The sequence below is a fragment of the Rattus norvegicus genome, chromosome 17 (genome assembly GCF_021556685.1).
Source record: "Rattus norvegicus strain SHRSP/BbbUtx chromosome 17, alternate assembly SHRSP_T2T, whole genome shotgun sequence".
Classification (NCBI taxonomy): domain Eukaryota; kingdom Metazoa; phylum Chordata; class Mammalia; order Rodentia; family Muridae; genus Rattus; species Rattus norvegicus.
Genome location: NC_141550.1, coordinates 89,383,292 through 89,401,540, shown reverse-complemented (window position 1 = coordinate 89,401,540; position 18,249 = coordinate 89,383,292). Strand labels below are relative to the sequence as shown.

The 18,249-nt window shown below is 40.3% G+C and overlaps 1 protein-coding gene across 4 annotated transcripts in view; it reads right to left on the bottom strand.

The window, feature by feature from the left end:
* The window catches only part of Etl4 (enhancer trap locus 4), an 817,363-nt gene that overhangs the window by 718,035 nt on the left and 81,079 nt on the right, over positions 1 to 18,249 (bottom strand). The window lies entirely within an intron of this gene.

Below are 18,249 nucleotides of genomic sequence, written 5' to 3'. Positions count from 1 at the left end.
TGTTCTATTCTCTGAAATAGAAATATCTTTAGGTGGTTTAGTTAGACAGTAGACAATAAATATAGTTTCCAGGGTCAGGAGACATAATGGTTTTCAATAGAGACAACTATAACCTTACTCAGAGGTATAGGGCCCGATCCCTCTATAACTGAAAGCAGCGGCCTCACATCTTGGTGAGCACAAAGCCAAACTAAGCAGGGCCAATGAATAAAAGAGGAGAGAAAGCTGTGCTATCTGCAGCAGGCATGAGCTATTTCCTCTCCTGGGCTTTTATTAGAGGAGCCTACGCATATCTTTAGATCAAAGTACTTCAGCAATTCCTTTCTAAGACTGCATGGTTAAGGCCATAATTTAAGAAAGAAAGATGTAAAATGCATTTGGGGGCCATGGAACACAGGGTGAGGTTAAAGGCTGAATAGGGATGCCTCTGGCCACGCTCAGTGTGCGTTGTGATGCTTTATCTGAAGGAAAGACATGATACATTGAAGCTTGTTAATGATTGGAGTTTGCCCAGTGTCCTCCGGATACCACAGGGAACCTGCATTCTTAAACTCACAGTAGCTGTGGTTGGCAGAGCGAGACTTGCACACGTCAAGCCAGTCAGCGTTCAGGCACTGAAGAGACAAGAATCCATGAGCCTCCATCCCTAACCAAGAAGCTATGGACACTTCTGCAAGAGAGAGAGAGAGCTGGTTTGTTTGAAGGTGAGTCCCCTGGTACATTGAACACATTTCAGTATATGGCTCCATATCCAGGAGTATATAGGTGGCCCAAATTGGCCTGGATGGGTTACTACAACACAATTAGTAAATTAAGTTGGAGGTGAGGCATGGAAATGGGGGTGGATATTGGAGGGGTTAGGGAAGGAGTGGAAGGCAAATATCATTGAGATACATTGCATGGAATTCTCATAGGATTAACAAAAAGTTTTAAAGTGAAAAAAATTGAACAAGCCAAAAATAAAACAAATATGTTTTCCTTGGAGATGCCGACTAGCTTGGTGGCTAACATCTCGTGCCTAAACATACTACTGTGTCCGCTCATACCCCTTAAGCAGGGTAGGTGGTGTAGCCAGCCATCTTCACTAACATACAGAATGAAGTCTGTTCATTCAGGAAACCTAAAATTTTGTTCTAGAAGTTGACAGAATAAAACCCAAAGCCTGCATTCCGTTTTGAATGACTCACAGCTGTTAACTAATAGCAAGTCCTCCTGAAAATTGATTACTGCAATTTTGTCAGCTAAGTGGAGGCACAAACAACCTTTTCTGCTTTCATAAGCAAAAGCCTGAAGAACGTTCTCCTTTAGGGGAAACTTCAGTAGGCCCAGTCCCCTGTACTTGGAAGTCGGGAGAAAGCTGAACCAGCTGTACCTGCTTCTCTCCTAACCAACCTAACTATGAAGTCGGTCATTGTGTGAAAGATTATTAGACCCAAGTAAATACACTTTATAAGCATAAACATATTTTCCCAAACACTGAATTCCTCCTTAGCAGCAACAATGTGGTCAGCAGAAACAATCAGTGCGGGACAGTGGATAATGGACACCTCAGGAAGGAATCTAGCAACAGTTGGGAGGCTTGGTGTCTCACATTTTGGCGCTGTTCTTGCTAAGTGAATGAATTAAAAGTAACTTGGAACGTGAGCTTTCAGAAAACCTAAAAAGTCTGATCTTTCCATGTGCAAGGATATCGCTTAACTTGAAGGAGACTTGGAAGGCCACTCGCTTCCTCTCAGCTAGCTGCTGCATACTTTGAGAAGCAACGATTTCATAGTAACAGTCAAAATGCCTTTATTGAATGACTATTAACATTAATTTCACCTCATTTGATCCATGAGCTGGAAGGTCAAAACAAAATCATCTGCTTTGCTTTTAAAGTACTTCCGCTAAGAAAACCCTAAATTACCTCTGTTAGATCTGTGCCGGCAGCTCTAAGTATGGTTCCGGCTTTTCTGTTCCTGACCTGGGATGGAGGTCAGGGAGGGGACAGTGCAGGGGCAGCCACAGCAGCACCCAGGTCCGAACAACAGCTGCTTCTGTTTTTATCTACAAAGCAGTGCATGGATAGTAACTGAGCATTCCAGGCAGCAGAATGAGGGCCAAGGCGTTTGGTGGTGAGAACATGCTCGGTCTCCTGTGTTTAACAGTGTGAAGTCTTTACCACGTAGCTGGTGGTAGAACAGGAAAACACGGGACTAAAATACACGATCAATAGCTAGAAGAGACCTCTGCACACATCTGTACCCCGCCTTCCATGTGATCGTCAGGGATATGATTGCCTTCTCTGGTCAGCCTTCCTCCCACACAGAGGGGAGGGTCATGTTTCCTGTAAAAAGTCACTAAACCTAGAAACAAAGTAAGTTCCTATGGAAAACAGAATGACCTGTTTTCTCAGACACAGAACAAACCGGTCTTAGGGAAAGGGTTCTATAGAACAAAAGTACAGTTACAAGATGGCAGAAGGGTAGAAGTGTTACCCCATTCATCCTTATTTGGAGGCAAAAGGAAAAAATGGGGTAATATTTTAATAATAATGGTCTAGGTCTGTTTATGGTTCAAAGAATATATCCCTCATATTGCAAATGGACTCCCTGTAAATATTTTGGTTTTTTCCTCCCTCTCCCTCTCCCTCTCCCTCTCCCTCTCCCTCTCCCTCTCCCTCTCCCTCTCCCTCTCCCTCTCCCTCTCCCTTTCTGATTCAGGGTCTCTTTGTAACTTGGGTTGGTCTTGAACTAACAATCAATCCTCTTGCCTCACTCTCTTGAATACTGGAATTAGAGTCCTTCAGCACTGTGCCCAGGCACAGCAGTTTTCTCTAGGAGTCTAAGGTACAACTTAACCCCCCAAAGCATGATGAATATGCAGCCAACGCAGCATTCTGGAATGGCTACAGCAGATAGTGGAAAGGTTTGTCCTTTTCCTGACCTATTAGACCAGTTCAGTGTTTGGTCCTTTAGTGTCCTGGTTTGCAAAGATAAAACATATCACGAAACGATCACCAAAAAGACAGTTTCCATTTCATTCACTTCTGGGCCATTCATCACTTTTAGAGATGAAGGTCATGAAGCCTTTCATACTTATCAATATTTTTCCCAGATAGAATGTGGTTTAGAAGTGGCTCAAGTTGTAAATCATAAGAAAGTCTTGCAGCAGGCTTCCTCGATACAAGATTGGGAACATAAATTTTCCTGCATTAGGCCAGTCTCTTTATATGAGGAGCCAAGAGTTTTTCTTGGGTGGAATCACAACGTAGCATTGCTGAAGCTGCCCACTATGATTGTAACCCTTAATACAATGCTCACCTTTGACACTGTCATTGACATCTTGAAACAGACATCAATCGGCTTGAAAAACTCAACTACTGAAGATGTATTTCCCAGTATTTTGAATCTTAGAAGACAATTCCTGGAGCACACCCCATGACACAGCTCACTTCCTTTTACTCAACCATGGTACTCACTCTGTAAAACAATGCTCCCGACCTGGAGACTTGGTTGAACATTCAATGGTGGTGATGAATTTAACATTTTAAGGTCGAGATAACAGTAGTTAGATTTAATTAACATCGAAGCCCCATCCCTTTTCTATCCTCTATATAACTCAGGATTGTAATTTTTTTTTTTTTGGTTCTTTTTTTCGGAGCTGGGGACCGAACCCAGGGCCTTGCGCTTCCTAGGTAAGCGCTCTACCACTGAGCTAAATCCCCAGCCCCAGGATTGTAATTTTTATTTGTTGCAAAAATATACAATGGAATGTTTTATTGCAAGTGGGAAGTGATGTAATTTGAAGACAGGTTATATATTATAAATTGTCAAGGGTGAGGGATATGTACATGGGGATTATTATATTCTTCTCTTAGTTCACATAAGTTTGAACTTTTTTTATTTTCTACTTACTCCCTTATTTATTTTAAATTTATATTTTAAATTTTATATATTTATTAAATAATATATATTTCTAGATCTTTATATATTTTACATAATATGATATATAATTTAATATATTATTTATTATGCCATCTTTATGTTATATATACACAATATACATGTTATATATAATATACATAATAAATATGTATATACATAAAATATATAATATATCACACAATGTAATATAAATATTATATGTACATATATTACATATGCATATGTGTATATTATATACTTAATATTATAATACATATATTATACTATATTGTGTATATATTACACCTAGTATATAATTATATGTACATATAATATATAAGTTATAATTATATATTTCTATATGTTAGTATTACATATTAAAATTTTAATTCTATATTCCAATTATTTTAGATTTCCTTTTATTGTTTTCATCCACGGGCAGCATCACGCCATCCCTCCCTCCTCCAACTTCTCCCCTGGCTCAGTTTCCCTCCCACATCAGTATCTTCTTTTAAACAGATGAGTTTCCCATGCTGTAATAATCAGCAGCCTCCGTGAGTAGCCCCCACCTATGCTCATGAGAGCAGCACTAATTAAATGCAGTGAGCCATAAGAAAAGACATGGGTGTAGGAGGGGCCGCGTTGGGAAGAAAAGATTTGTTGGGAGGGGGGAGGAGATAAGAGAGGATAGTGGGAAGATAATCATCAAAGTTCATTTAATATATGCATGAAATTGTGAAAGAATAAATAAATATCAAATAAAAATGATCACAAGCCACTAGTAGGAATGATTTAACTCAGCCTGTTTGTAACAAGAATGTAGAAACTGTAAAATAGCCTGCTCTCTTATGTATGTATCTAACAATCAGAGAAAAAGAGATAAGAAGAAAGTTCTCCTTTGTCCTCAAAGTTCTGTTAAGAATTACAGAGATGTAAAGACGATTTGCCTTGCTTCTATAATTGAGAGTGCAGTGACCCTCTCACACAGCAGAACAACTTATAAAAATGGTCCCTTGTGACCCGCAGCTCGGTTTTTAAGGTCACTGAGTTCTAAGATCATCTGAAGCCTCAAGTAAAACCTGAAGAAGAGAAATAATCAGTCAGCTCTATCTGAAACGTGTCAGTGAGAATTTCAATCACGAGAGGGTAAACTGTGGGTGTTTTATCTTATGTCCTCATGGGTTCCTCCATGGTCCTGTGAGCCCCACTCAGCAGAGCTTGCTGACATGTGCGGCCTGCACCAACCAGCCATGTAAATGAGCAGTCAGGAAACGATTCTCAAAATGCGCCCACCTCATTAACACACCCTTAGTAGCACAGAGCAAAATCACCTTCAGCAACACAGAGCAAAATCCTGGCGCAGGGTGAATTGTCTGTCACAATCCATCACATGACCTCTCTCTCATTAATTAACCGATAGCTCTACACCAGGGAGGAAGGGGGCAAAGGAGAATGTCACAGTGGACAGTGGACGCTGGCCAAAGGACACAAGGGGCCCTGCAGAGGTTTCTGTTGGCGCTGTAGTACCGGGGTGTGGAAGTGAATGGAGATCGGGAACTCTGGGCAGCAGTGCTAGCTCTCATCGCAAGTGGCTATGTGAGCTTGGGGACAGCATGGCCCCCATCAGGAACTTGTCAGCCGACTAAATAAACCCAGGCTTGTGAGTGCTGGGAATGGGGGCTTCTCCAGCTCAGAAATCCTGTGCTTCTCCCATTGGGCTCTCTACAAGTGTCAAGAAAAAGAGTCTTAATCATTCTGAATTAAAAAAAATACATTTGGAAGAAGTCCTGGGGACAAAATGGTAGATATCTAACAATCACACATAAAGACACATAAGCTTTTGCCCTGAATGGTACTATTCAAAATGGACTAAAATAGATTAATATCTGATAATTACGTTTCACCTATCAGTTTAGAGAAGAAACATCAGACAAAGAAGGCCATTAGTCACATAATATGCAGATGAATTTGGCACCCAGTAGTGTGCCAGACTTCTGCTAATCTTGTCTCACAAATTCTTATGATACAGCTGGGGTATCTTGCTATCTTTCATCTTTGGACCTCTTTGACCCTCCTTCAGTTTTACGCCCCTGGACCATAATGGCCTCTCTCAGAGGATCATCCCTCCACTCTCGAGTGCAGGGTAAGAACTCGTCCAGCCACTGTATTCACTTGCATGGACCATCACTGCAAGGCCCTGCTTGGTTCTCCAGCTTGTCAGAATAATTCGTGCTATTACGTCTCTAATGCCCAGGCTACTTTCAGAGATGGCAGACAACTCATATTTATTTAAAGAATCATAAAACTAATCTTTTAGGAAGATAACTCATATTTATTTAAAGATTCACACCACTAACATTTTAGGATCTCATATCCCCTTATTCTTTGGTCCAAAAAGGCCTTTTCACTTACGAAACTCCATATATAAAACCTCTGACTTACCATTACTCAAATTAAAACTTTGTTGTTTTATACTGTATAATAGTCCTATTTACCCAGTAAACAATTCTGATTTTTACATTTTGATATTTTTCCTTACTAATATGTAATATGGTACCACGTTGTGGTGCTTAACTGAATATTTAAAGTAACCTAGGTAAAGTATGGTGTCTGATACATTAGAGATAGTGAATGCTTTTATTTATTTAAAGATTATGTTTGTGTGCATGCGAGAGAGAGAGAGAGAGAGAGAGAGAGAGAGAGAGACAAAGAGACAGAGAGACAGAGACAGAGAGACAAAAGAAACTATACTACATCCACTGCCCTACATGAATGCTCAGAACTAACTCAGAGCCTCTGGAAGAACAGAAAATGCTTTTAGCCCTGAGACATCTCTCCAGCTCCTTGAATGCATTGTAGATGGATATTTTCATCATCATATAACCCTAATTCTCATGTAGGTCAAGAGACACCTTCCTTTAAAGCATCCCAGAGATCAGGGAGACTGGCAAGCACTCAGAATTATAAACTAATACATGAAGGGGAAGAAATGCTTCTTCTATACTATGCTAAAAGGACATCTTGTTTGAATTTGTGCAAATTGCTTATGGTACAAAACTGATTTGAGTATCTAATTGGAAAAAATAATGCTACCTAAAGGAAAAAAAAATCATGGTTTTAAACTTTCACATTTTTAAAAAGGCCTATAGAACAGAAAACATGGCTGCCCTTCCCCACGCTCACCCCACTCTTCTCTGTAGAGGATCTGTGAGGAGCACGGGGAGAGAGCTGTCATGGCTGGCAAAGGTTAAGCTTTGATGATTGGAAAAATACTCCGCCACAGGAAATGAATGCTCGAAGAGTCTTTTCTCTTCTCGGTCTTTCCTTCATCCTTCCTTTCCTCCTTCCCCTCTCTTCCTTCCTCCCTCTTACCCTCTCTGCCTTTCTTCCTCCCTCTCTCCCTCACTCCCTCTCTTCCTCTCTCTGTCTAGCGCTCTCCCTCTTTCTTTCTTTCTTTCTTTCTTTCTTTCTTTCTTTCTTTCTTTCTTTCTTTCTTCCTTCCTTCCTTCCTTCCTTCTTTCCTTCCTTGTGTTTTGAGACAGGACTTCTTCAAGGCTGTCCTGGAACTCTCTCTATAAACTAAATTGATCTCAAACTTACAGAGATCCACGTACCTCTGCCTTTGGAATGCTGGGATTTAAGGCTTGTGCCAGCACCACCTGGCAAGATTCTCTTTTCAAACACAGCACCATTTTGTGTTCTGTTGGGTTTTACTAGCCTGTTCACCACAGCACTTCCTTTAGCGTTTGGTTTACCTCAGTTAATACCTCTTTTACTAGGATGCTGTGAGGTCTCTGCCCAGGTTGCTCTCTCTTTATGAGTACAGACCTCCATCCTGTTTCCAAGTTTGCTGTATGGATGGAGTTGGAGTTATGATAGATGAATGTCTCACCATTTTCCTAATGTTGATTTGGGTACTTCTGAGTAAGTTTTAATGCTTGGGAAGGCAGAAATGGTTAGTTGATGGTTATCATGACAGAGTGACAGCTAAGACAAATAAGGCAAGCATGTTCTAAAGTCTTAGAATTTATAGTGCCAGAGTCACGACAGTCTTGGCAGCGAGCTATCAAAACTGAGTTGTTTAGCTAATCAATTTGGGGCTCCATCCCTTGTTTGCCATCCCTTATTTTATCTGGAATGTTTCCTTTCCAGCCTCCCTTGATTTTAATCCTGTCTTGTCTCGTGTCCACATTATACAAATTTTTCATGTTCTCAGGCCTGGGCCAAGTATGGTTGATACCATTCTAGACTCTCACAACCACTGGGAACTTACTTTTTCCCAGAACCCTGTGGGAACTTGGCTTGTGTTTCTGTTTGCTCAATTATTTGCACATTTAATGCACTTTTGAGAGACCCCCAGACTCTACAAATTCTTGCTACTCTTTTTGCATTTTTATAGAAATATGTTGTAATCTCTTTTACCTGGAAGAAAATCTTGCCAAAACAATCTTTGGGTTTGATTTTTACACTCCACAAAAATATTTGTGTTGTAATTATTGTTGGTTATTTGCCTAATTCCACTTTCCCCCTTTTCTCCTTTATTGCTAGAATTTCAGTTTGGAGTAAGCATCGTCTCCCTTTGCAGATCTCTAACATATGAAACGTATAAACAAATTTGAAATAGCAATATCATAACAATGAGAAGTAGCAATATCATAATAGTGGGACTTCATTTCTTTACCCTTAACAAGGGAAACCTATCCAGACAGGACGTTGAGAAGGAGACATTGGACTTAATAGACACTTAGCCAAATGAGTTTACAGACATTTCCAGAACCTTCCATCCATAACAACAGATATGCATACCTTCTGAGAACCACCGGCAGCATTCATCGTAGTATACTACACAAATGAAGTCCAAACAAATCTAAGAAAATTTAGTCATAGCATTTCCTTTTACAACCACAATGGTATTAAACTAAAAATCAATAATAGAAGTAAGATTCAGTAGTCAAATAATCAATGAGTCAAAAATAATGAGAGAAATTAGAGGCTATACTCATATACACAAAATGGAGATATATATGATGATTCAAATACAGGATGTAGACCAAGTAGTTTTAAGGGGCAAGTTTATACTGACAGAAGTCTCACAAGAAAGTAAAACTTCAAACCAATATTATACCTCAAAAAATCTATCAAGAAAAACACAAATTTAATTCAAATTAAAAGAAATTAAATAACAATGATCAGAATAGAAATGAACCAAATAGAGTTCAGAAAAAAAAGAAAAAATATAGAAAAAGATCTCAGAAAAGATCACCAGAACTAAGAATTGTTCTTTTTTAAAGCAAATGCTTTGCTAGACTTAAAATTTTTTATTCTTTTTATTTTTATTGGTTATTTATTTATATTTCAAATGTTATCCCCCCTCCAGGTTCCCCCTCCACAAACCCCCTTCTCCTTCCCATGCCTCTATGAGGGTGCTCCCCTACCCACTCATCCACTTCTGCCTCAGCGTCCTAGCATTCCACTACGCTTGGTCATCCAGCTCCACAGGACCATGGGGCTACCCTCCCAATGATGCCCTATAAGGTCATCCTCTGCTATGTATTTATCTGGAGCCATGGGTCCCCCAATGTGTACTCTTTAGTTGGTGGTTTAGCCCCTGGGAGCTTTGGGGGGGTCTGGTTGGTTGATACTGTTGTTCTTCCTGTGGGGTTGGAAACCCTTTTAGCTTCTACGATCCTTGCCCTAACTTCACCATTGGGGTTCCCATGCTCAGTCCTATGGTTGGCTGCAAGCATACACCTCTGTATTTGTCAGGCTCTGGCAGAGCCTTTCAGGGGACAGCTATACCAGGCTCTGGTCAATAAGCACTTCTTGGTATTAGCTATAGGATGATAAAGAAGCTCAAAAAACCCACAATACATTCATAGAACATAGGAAACCCAAGACGAAAGAAGACCACACAAAGTGTGGATGCTACAGTCCTACTCAGAAGGGGGAAGAAAATAATCTCTAGGAAGCAGAGGGAGAGAGGGATCTAGGAAGGAGAAGGAAGGGGAAGGGAAAAGAGGGACCAGTTCAGACATGGGAGGAGATAGGGGAGAAGTACAGAGGGTCAGGAATTTGAAAGTAGGTGTGTAGCAGTGGGGGAGGGGGAACTGGTAGTAGCCACTAAAAATTCCCAGATTCCAGGGACCCAAGAGGTCCCCAGGACCCAACAGGGAGGACATTAACTGATTTAAAATTTAAAAAATAAAACAAATAAATTAAATCAGGAAACAGGTGATAATGCAGCAGAGGTTACAAAAATGCAAAAGACCAAGTTAGTAACTGTAGGACAGGATTCATACAGGCAGAAATAAAAAGCCAGAGTGGATTTATAAGTAAGGGATAATGATGATGATGATGACGACGACGACGACGATGATGATGATGATAATTTCCAGTAAGGAGAAAATTAGGACTAGATAGCTTCATGACTGAATTCTACAGTTTAAAGAATTAATACCAATCCTCCTTAAACATTTTTAAAAAAGAACTATAGAGATAGTTCAAAAGACATTTTATGAGTCTAGGATCCTTTGATAACAAAGCTAGTCAAAGACAACCTCAAAAAGGAAAGCCCATGTCTCAGATAGTAGATACAAGTGACCAATCAAAGGAAACAAATGACTTAGAAAACTTGGTAGTGTCCAAATGTTGCTAGGATTCAGAGCTATGTACAGATTCACTGTGGTCCTTATTACAATTTCCATATCACCTTCACCGAGCTCGAAATAGAAATCCTAAAATTCAAGTGGAACCACAAACACAAATAGCCACAGAAATGCAGACAGAAAAACGTTTTACTGATTGTAATCAAACTGAAAAGCTACAGCAATTAACACAGCAATGTGTCATTTTGATGAAGATTCTGAGTGGGGATCATCTTTTCCAAAAGTGGTCCTGGGAAACTAGAAATCCATGTGTTAAACTTGCCTCACATCTTACTCAACATTCAATAGGCAGCGTGTCACATACCTAATTCCAATGCCAGAAAACACAGAAATCCCTAAGAAAAAAAGAGAAAAACTTCATGACATTGGCCTTGGCGGTGACTTATATTTATGTATGTCTCTCTGTGTGTGTATGGGTACATGCTGATGTCCAAAGAGGGCAGAAGATGGTATGAGTTGTAGGTGATTGGGAAGCACCCAGATGTGGCAGCTGGGGACTGAACTGGGGTTCTTTAAAGGGGCAATAGGCACAGTTAATCACTGAACCATCTCTCCGGCCTCTGACCATGATTTTTTTTTAATGACAACAAAATAAAAATTTAACAAGGGGATTATGTGAAACTGAAAATATTTTGCACAGGCGACCAAATGTAAAGGTATCTTACAGACTTGGGAAAACCCGTAGTTCTATAAGGGAGCAGAGAGACATGGCTGTGAGAAAGAACTTATGCTAAAAAGGGGGAGTTCAGAAGGGTGGACAGGAGAGAGAGAAAGGGGTGAGAGTCACCAGAATATATTATATGTGTGCATGACATTGTCAAAAACTATTTTAATAAAACATTTAAAAGCCAATACAACCCAAATGCAAAATATTAAATAGCAGGATTTAAAAATGGGTGAAGGACCTGAACAGATGTTTACAAAGGAAGATATGAAATTGTTAAAAGTTAAATACAGATAGGCTTGGTATCTTTAATTGCCAGGGGAAAACCAATCAGAAACATATGAAGCATTATCGTACGTCTGTTAGGGTGACTAATATTGAAAAGGCAAGAGAAAACCAGAGCTTGGAACAATGTGAAGAATGAGACTTTCATTCAGTGCTGGTGGAAATCTCTCTAGCTACACCCATTGTGAAAGACAGCATAGGATTTCCTAGGAAAATAAGAAAGAAGAACTCACAAATCCCTCCTCTGAGTATATAACCAAAGAAGATGAAATGACCTCACTTGAAGATACCGAAGCCCATGCTCAAAGTGGCATTAGTCAAAATGTCCAAGATGTGGAAACAACTCCAGTGTATGTGTGTGGATGAACACTGAGAAAATTGGGGTGTGCACATATAGTATTGTTCTTCTGTAGGAAAAAGAAAGCCTATCGCGTGTCATGATACAGATGAACGTGGAGTACAAAATGCTAAGTAGAACAAGCCAGATATAGGAAGATGAATGCTACAAGATCTTACTTGTAACCAGAATATGAAACAAAAGAAAAGATGACTGTTAAACTGGGGTTAGCACAGGTGCAGAAAGTGAGAGCCAGGGTAGAAGAGGATACGTGGATTAACACGTTCAGAGCTCAAATTATGAAGGATGAACAAGTGCAGATACACAGAACATGTGAAGAATACTGTTTTGTATAAATAAGAAGTCAGACATTTCTGAGTACCTTTTATGTGTATGTGGGCCTATGTGAGTGTGTGTGTTCCATGAGGCCGAGGAGGCCAGAAGGCATCAGATCCCCTAGATCTGGAGTTATGGGCCATTGTGAACTGCCACATGGCTTCTGGGAACCAAACTCATGTTTTCTGCAAGAACAGCAAGTTCTCTTAATTCTCTTAACCTCTGAACCGTCTCTCTATCCCCAAGAGTAGAATTTTACATGCACACAACCATATCCACATCTACATCCACATCCACACGGAGATAACTTGGAAATGAAGGATATTAATTTACTTCAGTATATATTAATATACCAAAAGCCCCATTGCATATGCTAAATGCATACACAGAATTGAAACAAACCCAGAAAGAATCAGGTTAGTTATATTAAAATAAAACAACAACAACAACAACAACAACAACAACAACACCCCAGGATTTCAACTGTGCTTTCTCTATGATAGATTTTTAAATTTACTCTATTTATTTTTTGTAGTATGTACTTGAAATGAACATCTAGTACCCACAGTAATGTGCATCAGTAACTATCTGGAGTGGAGGGGAAGCTAGCCAAAGTTCCAGGAAGCATGTACAGGGCGTACTAAGATTCTACACAGCACAGGTTTTCATAGAATAAGCACAAAGTGACCAGGCTGACAATTACTCAATAGCAAAGGTTCACTTTAGAGCCTGAAGTCAATTTAACTTCCAGTTCAGCATCCATCATTCACTTGGTCTTGACCTGCGTCATCCCTACTGAGGGATGCCTTTGTGCTCACTCTCAGAACCACGAGCTTCTCTCAAGGCCACTGCTAACTGCTCCAACCCCGCTGCTGTGAAGAACAACATCTCCCCCAGGTCCCCAGTATCTGAGGTGATGATGCACACTTGTAATCATCACTCCTGGGAAGTGGATCAGGACTTCAAGACTGGCCTAGGCTATATGGAATGCTGTCTAAAGAAACACATTATGTACAAGCAGGCATGGGTGTGGATTGTAGGAATTTTCATGATGGCAAGGTCCAAGCTCATCCACTAGGGAACAGATCATGGATAAATACATTGCTGTGTTGAGATCTTCAGCAGTTTCCAAGCATGGTTGTGAGATCAGGTATCGCAAGGGACCACATATGCAGACGAATGCCACCGCAACCATATATCCATGCACATGTAGGCAACATGTGTATGCAGCATTATGTAGACTCAGTGGATTTAAAAACAGTCATGGAGATGAGAGGGAAAAGAAGCTGGAGAGATGGTTCAGTGTTAGGAGCACTGGCTACACTCCAGAGGAAACTCACCTGTAGAATTACTGGGTTCAACTCCCAGTATACATACTGTGCAGACCACTGTCATATGGAACTCCAGTTCCAGGGTACCTGATGCCCTCTTCTGGCCTCTTCAGACACAAGCTACACACATGGTATAGGCAAAACCCCCATCCGAACAAAATAAATAATTGTGTCTTAAAACTTGGAGGAGAAAGTGGGAAGGGAGGAACAATTAGAGGGGAAAGGATAGAGTTTTGATTAAAACACATTATATGTATGTATGAAATTCACAAGCAATAAAAAAAGTGCTTTTTAACCCATGAAATTCACAAGCAATAAAAAAAGTGCTTTTTAACCCATGATCTGCAGTGACTAACACAGAAAACTCTCCTTTTATCTCCAACAAACATTCCAAGGAACCAGCCTGCTTTAAACCAAATCTTCAAAAAGGCATAGAACTGTACCAAGGGCAGCCCAGGCTTCAGGCCCTCTGCCTCAGTCAAACCCAAATCCCAGGCTTAGTTATTTCATGGAGTTATTTACTTTTGCCTGTGCTTCCAGCTTTAAGACCAGAGAAGAGACAGGTGGGATTTCCTGGTTTATTCACTTCCTGCTTCCTCATCCATGCTCCCCAGGAAATATGCTTAAGCTCTTGCCCCTATCATGTATCTGCATCCACCATATCTCCCTCCTATCGTGTATCTGTATCTACCCACCATGATGTCTTATGTGTTATCTCACAACACCATCATGATATTTTTTTAATTAGATGTATTTCTTTACACCATCACGATATTTTTTAATTAGATATATTTCTTTACTTACATTTTAAATGTTATTCCCTTTCCCGGTTTCCTGTCCATAAGCCCCCCATCCCCTCCCTCTCCCCCATATATGTGATCCCCCATCCACCCCCCTTACCAACCCCCGACATTCCCCTGCACTGGGGGTCCAACCTTGGCAGGAACAAGGACTTCCCCTTACCCTGGAGTCCCAACAAGGCTATTCTCTGCTACATATGCAGTTGGAGCCCTGGGTCAGTCTATGTATTGTCTTTGGGTAGTGGTTTAGTCCCTGGGAGCTCTGGTTGGTTGGCATTGTTGTTCTTATGGGGTTGCAAGCCCCTTCAGCTCTTTCAATCCTTCCTCTAATTCCCCCAAAGGGGGTCCTGTTCTCAGTTCAGTGGTTTGCTGCTAGCATTGACCTCTGTATTGGACATGCTCTGGATGTGTCTCTCAGGAGAGATCTATATCCAGTCCCTTTCAGCATGCACTTTTTAGCTTCATTAATATTATCTAGTTTTGGTGACTGTATATACATTACAATATTTTTGAAGTCAATCTAACCAAAATGTAAAGTTTAATGAAATTGGATCATGCCCTCCATTTTTCTTACACTTTTCTTGGTTGTTTTTCCCTGTGATAAACACATGGGCACTGGTATTTATGATTCTTCATGTGACATGTTGGGACCTTGCCACTCCTGTTCTCAAACAATCATTTCTTTTATATATCTTTACAAAAAGCTTGGTTACCCTTTTCTCAATATAGGAATAATAGGCTCATTGGACAGACTTGGAAAATGAAGAAGAGCTATAAAGATATAAAGACTCATTCACTCATTCAGTACACTCATTTCACTGCATTTTCTAGTAATTTTATCAATAAAGCGTATTTAAAAGTTACATCACTTTATTATGAATATTTTCTTGATATATATTACTAGGTGATATCTATAGCCTACTATGGCTCTTACACCAAATACATTTGTTATCTTGAAAAAATAGCTTACTATTAGGGGAGCATTGTGTCATGAGACTTGTCCTTGGGCTGATTGTCAGGAACACAGACTCAGAGGTCTGATTTGGAAGACTGTTCAACGTCACCACCAGTCTCATGAGAATTGGAGCAGGGATCCAACACACTCGCCAGGCTTAGTATTTAATTCTTTTCTGAACATGACCTGCCCCATGATTTAAAGTCATTTAGAAGAAAGAAATCTTTGGAGCTCTTTATATGGCTCAGTGAAAGTCATTTTGATTCAGTGTTGCTTTCATAACATTATCTGACATGCCTGTGGGATAATTATGCTTTATGGTTATAGAAGTTAACACAGCTTCAACCTGAAATGGTTTAAATCAAGAATGCATAGAGAGTGAAGACACTGGCCAGAAGGGAGAATCTGTGTTGAAAATGCCTGGCTATACAAATGAGCTACATCAAAGAACGAACATGCAAATCCATCCCTTATTTAATGTGATTCTTTCAGATGGTGAATCTAATTACCTGGAAGCCTTATCTGATGTGAGACCACAGAATGATCTCAGATAGAGAATTAGGGGTAAATTGCTTCAAATCTTGAATTAAGAAAACCATTTATCCCATTTAGTTAAAGGCATGATTAGTGTTAGTCATTGTCCTGGTTAGTTTTTTATTGTCATTTTGACCAGTATGGACAGAGAAAACCTCAACTGAAGAACTGCTTGGACTTGATTGGCCTGTGTCCTTTCTGTAGTACATAATTGATGCAGAAGAGCCTAGTCCCCTGTGGGTGGTACTCTCCATAGGCCAGTGAGTTAAAGCTGTATAAGAAAGCAAAACAGTAGTAAAGCGGTGAGCTAGCCAGTCTGTAGCACTTTCCATGATTTTTACTTCAGTTCCTACCTTGTCTTCCCCTCAATGATGAACAGTAGCCTGTAAGTGTAAGCCAAATAAACCCTTTCCTATTAAAGTTGCTTTTGGTCATGGTATTAACACAGCAAAAGAAAGTAAACTAGGACACTAATTCACATTGTGTGAAATGTTGACAACATTCACATGCTACACCACATGTATAGTTTAGGGAGTTGGGGTATCTGTGAAGGTTAGGGTATAGTTCTGGCTTCTCTTCCCAGTATCTGTTGCATACGTGTACCTGGATGTCTTGCTACGTGCTCCATCACAGGGCACCATAAGGACACCAGCTTTCTCTAAAGCTTCTCTTTACTTCCCAGTCACTATCAGTAGCATCATCAATGGACTGTGCCCCTCTCAAGTCCTCCAAGGAATTCCTATTTCTCTAAGTCCTCATTTCCAAAGCTGTTAATCTACATCTTAACTCAGTGTTAATGGTTGACCATTCAGTACTCCCCAAAGGGCATTTGTATTGAAGATGTGGTCTTATATCTATTGAGGTTCTAATGGTACTGATTTCGTCAATGGGTTAATCCATTGTATGAGCTATTAGAAGGGCCTGGTTGGAGGACGTACATCACCAAAGGAATGCCTTAAATTCCTTCCCTTCCTCTCCATCCCCTTCCTTCCTTTCTCTCTCCTCTCCTCTTTTCTCCTTCCATACTCCTACCTGCTATGAAGTGAGCTTTGACTTTCTCTGCTGTTTCACCAGGTTCAGCGGGCTTTGCCTACTACAGGTCTATAAGCAATGCATACAGCCAACCACAGATTGGAACCTCTTGAAACATGAGCTTGAATAAAAATCTCTTCTCATGTAAACTGTTTTCTCTCAGGCATTTGTCATAGTGATAAAACACTGGATCTGCCAAAAACAAAACAAAACAAAACAAAACAAAACAAAACAAAACAAAACAGAAACCCAAAAACCAACAACAAAGCATTGCTTCAATACTACCTCGAGTCCGGGTTCTGTGTTTTCTACACCTTTTTATAAAGTCCTTTCTCTGCTGTTTCTACGACCTTCAGACTGTTTCTGTCTCTCCAGATGCCAGTCAAGTTTCTACCCAATTCATTGTCTGGAACTGTCTTTTATAAATGCCAACCTAATCATGTGTGTCCTATTAAAAATGGCTGTTAGGTTAGGAAGATGGCTTGGTGGATAACGTCTATGCCAGACAATTGAAAGGGCAGGAGTTCTGATTCCAAGAACCCCGGCAACCCAGCAGGAGTGGTAGCTTGGTCACCATTCCAGTGTTCAAAAGGCAGACACATGGGATTCCTAAAGCAAGCTTCCAGCAGACTACCCATATGCAAAAACTATTAGTTCACTTGAGAGAATCTTGGAGCTAGAAAGATAGCTCAGAGATCCTCATAATTTGATGCATCCCAGAACATGAAATCCATCCCCATTGAAACTGATAAGCCCTAACTTTTCAATTATGGATCCTTGGCAAGAATGGAATGTTTTTTATAGTCAGCTAGAAACTTAAGCAGATATCAGCCATCAAATATGCTTATGTTTTCTAAAGGAACAAATAGCATTTCTTAGAGGCTTAGACATTAGGGGCCAGTTAAGGAATTTAGACTTCTCAGTGAGCCATGTAGGAAACAGAGTCATAGGCTCTGGACTCAGTGAGTTCCTATTTCCTTTTTGTCTGCCTGTTTCCCATCTGTGACAGTAGTGATATTTGAAGATTGCAGACACCATTCAGTGATGTCAGAGTACATTCCCAATCTTCTGCAAGCAGAACCTGTTCTCACTTTAGGCTTGAGAATGCTGCCCCTTCCCACTCTTATAGAGCTATCAGTGGTGGAAGTCAACAAAGACATTGGTCACAGCTTGAAAGTTCCCTGAACAAGTAGATGTAGGAAACCTGGTGCACAGAGTCATGGACTCAAATTGGTAGACTCTTTGGGCCTACTGTTCTTTTGCTAGACTGACATTTACCCCAACAAGGGCAGGATCCAAGACAGGAGTAGCTGACACCCAGGGCTAAGGACAGTGGCATTCTCCAGAGCAGTCCACCCAGCAGGCTTATGGTTTCTGGAGAATGTTAGGCCTTTCACCTTCTCTT